Below are 3,499 nucleotides of genomic sequence, written 5' to 3' on the forward strand. Positions count from 1 at the left end.
GAGTTTAGCATCATGACGTCAGATCAGCAGTGTTCCCCGGTAGTGCGACACTGAAGGAAATGTTTTCATCGGACAGAGATGGAAATAAAGTCAGAAAGACGTTACGCGATCAGCGCGATTCCGGGGTTCAAATGGAGAAAAGGAGATACTGAGGTATTTTCTGGGGTTCAAATGGAGATGGAGTTGAAGATTTTATCCGGGATGAGGTCCTCAGGATTATCTTCTGTTCATGTGTCACCTTAGACTCTGGCCGAGGCCAATGGAGGTCGTTAAAGGTGTCTTCCGAGGAAGAGATACACATGCTACCTTCTTTATGAAGGTTTACCCTCTGACATGTCGCCCTCAGAGTGGTTTGGTGTTATTTCCAACGTTGCCAGCGGAATTATCACGAGAGATTGGAGAAAAGGATATGCTGAGGCATTTTCCTGGGGTTCAAACGGAGAAAAGAAATGCTGAGGCATTTTCTGGGGTTCAAATGGAGAAAGGGAGATGTTGCGACATTTTCTGGAGAACGGGGTTCATATTGGCGATCGCGAGTTATCGTCAAGCGACTGGGGTTCAAACTGGAGATTGGGGTTCATTATTTTGGCAAAAAGGAGTGCTGAGGCATTTTCTGGGGTTCAAATGCAGAGATCTGAGGATCGTTTGCGCAAAGAAAATTTTCGGGGTTCAAGAAAATGAAAAAAGATAAGAAAAATTTCGGGGTTCAAGAAAAGCATAAAAAAAAAGGAATAATAATCCCGCGTGGATGTGTGGTGATCAGACCATGATTATCCCTGCGTTGCCATTTATTTTGGTATCCAGGTCGACGTTCAGAGTTTGTTTCTTCGCCGATGCTGACAGGCGTTGTTAATTATTTTTCCCATCAGAGTGCAAATTGTTCGTCTGTTCTTGGTATTCAATCACTCTTCATCCTGATCATCCGAAAGCCGAGGCTATTCGTATCGACAGGTTCACAGTGGATTGAATAGGGGCAGCTGTAACACCTCAAAATTTGCCCTCCTCTCTTGGGACTAAGCTTAACATTGTGCATGCATTTTTAGGTCATTAGGCATTGCATATTGCATATCATGTGGTTACATTGTGCAAGCTATCCTCTCAAGTCTTGATCAGAAGATGAGGGAGTCGAAGTGCAGGCCTAGGGTTTATTGACTGATCATGGGCCATCTGAGGATTGGACTGTGAATTAGGGTTTCATGATTCTCAAAGGATGTTGGTCTTCATCTTGATTGCAATGATACATCATCATCATCATGGTTGGTTATCATCAGAAGAATCAAGTGATGGAGGCAGATTCCTTCAGATTAGGGTTTTGACCACTGGTCAACCCTAATCAGTTGCATTGGGCCAATCAGGGCATGATCAGGAGATGGGGTCTATGATGGTTATGGGGTTCATTCTATGATTATTTTGTGCTTATTGAGGCTAGGGTTTCACCCTTGAGCCATTTCAGTTGAAGATTGGAGCTCAGATTGATCTATGCATTGCCAAATTCATCTGTCAGTTGAAAAGTCAACTGTGGTCAACTATACATGATCTGATGGATTTGGGGGTGGAAATGAGTTGGATACACTTAATTCATGTTGGAACAAGTGTTATTTGACATCTCAAAGCCTAAGAATGAAGAAAATCAAGTCAGGACAAAAACTGCCAAAAATAGAAAGTGACTTGTAATTGAAGTTTCCAAAAATGGAAAGTTTTTGACCTCAAAGCCACGTGTCCAAAGAAGCTTCAAATGAAAATTTGTTCAACATGAAAGTTGTAGATCTTGTTCTCAACTTTCCAAAAAGTCCAAGAACTTGAAAATCCCATGTATGGTTGGGAAATTAGGGCTCAGTGAAATTCAAAAATGACCTATAATCAGGAGGCTATAACTTCCACATGGTTTGTCCAAATTGCAAGTTCTTTATATGCACAAACTCCATTTGACATGTACTTTCATGGTGCATAATTGGATTTTCTCAAAAGTGGTCAATGCAAAAAGTCAATTTTCAACTGGACTGTTAAATGGACCAAGGGCAAAATTGTCCAACTTGTGAAATAATTGGAATTTTTGAGTGGGGATTTTTGCTACACCTCATAAATGGCATTTGAAACCTGTTGGAATCATCATTTCATGCCTAAGGCTTGTGGTTTGGAATTTGACTTGTGAAATGAAAGTGCAAAAATTGGACAAAGTGCAATTACATAGTGAAAATGAGAATGGCATATCCAATGAAGGTGAAACAAATGGCAATGGCTCATGACAGGTATTTAGAAGTTGTGTGAGGTGTCAATGAGTTGGCAATGAGCTGGCATGGAAAGGACCATTTTGCCCCTAAGCTTGAAAATGACATTTTCATTAATCAAATGCAATTTGGCTAATTAGCATGGTTAAGTGGTAATTAAGGTATCATATATATTTCTAATCCTAACTAATCCATAACAGAAAATCACACTTCCCAAAATCAGATCTCAAAACTCTTCATTCTCTCAAAATTTCTTCAAGAACACAAAAACCAAAATTCATCAAACTTCTTCAATTTTTGCTCAATTTGCGAAATTCTTTTTGCATTGATCTTGCCTCATCATCTTCTACATCTGTTTTTGCACCTCATCCTCAATCAAGCTTCCAAACACGACTGTTCATGCAAGCATCATTCATGGCATTTGAAGATTTCATGCATTAGGAGCTACTACAGTGGAACCTGAGCACATCATTCAATTCCTTGGAGCTCCTAGTTGAACTGTTTGTGGAGAAAACGCACGAATTCCATCAGTTTCATCACTGCAATTTCCAGGTGTGTAAAATTCGAACATCACGATTTGGTTAATTACTGTATGCGTTTGGTAGAGCTTTTCACGTAGATCGTAGTGATGCTTCTTGTTTTAGAAATGATGAACTATATAGGATGAAATCTGGATTTAAAGATTGGATACAAAACCCTAGGTTGATCGATTCAGATGATTTAGGAACTTTTAGGCAAAATTAAGTTGATATTCGTGTTCTATGTTCTTAGACGAGTCCAACGGTTATACGCTTGCTCATTTTGGTGTTAGTTCATGGATCTTGATGTTCTTGAGGTTCTGGTAATTTTTGAGATGAAAACGATGATGGAAGTGAGTTTGATCCACAAATCCGTTTGAAAATTCAAATAACCTGTTTCCCTCCCCCGCGCCTTATAATTACAGGAATGCCACTGGTAATTTTAATTAATTAATTTAATTCATTAAAATTCTTAAAAATCATTAACATGTTAAAAAATTCATAAAAAATCATAAAAAATCAGAAAAATATAGGAATTTTTGTGTTGACTTTCTTGTTGACTGTAGATTTTTTTTGACCTATTGGTGGAAGTTGTGCATGGTAGAAATTATGTTTGACTTAGGTTGTTTAACATGTACTCATTTTTGATACCTTGTGCCAAATTCAATGTGAAATTCTCATGCTTACAAATAAATGTCTGGAAATTTTTGTGGTGATTCCAGACACATCAATGGAGATTTACATGTGCATTTC

This window comes from Lathyrus oleraceus, chromosome 2 (assembly GCF_024323335.1).
Source record: "Lathyrus oleraceus cultivar Zhongwan6 chromosome 2, CAAS_Psat_ZW6_1.0, whole genome shotgun sequence".
NCBI classification, from domain to species: domain Eukaryota; kingdom Viridiplantae; phylum Streptophyta; class Magnoliopsida; order Fabales; family Fabaceae; genus Lathyrus; species Lathyrus oleraceus.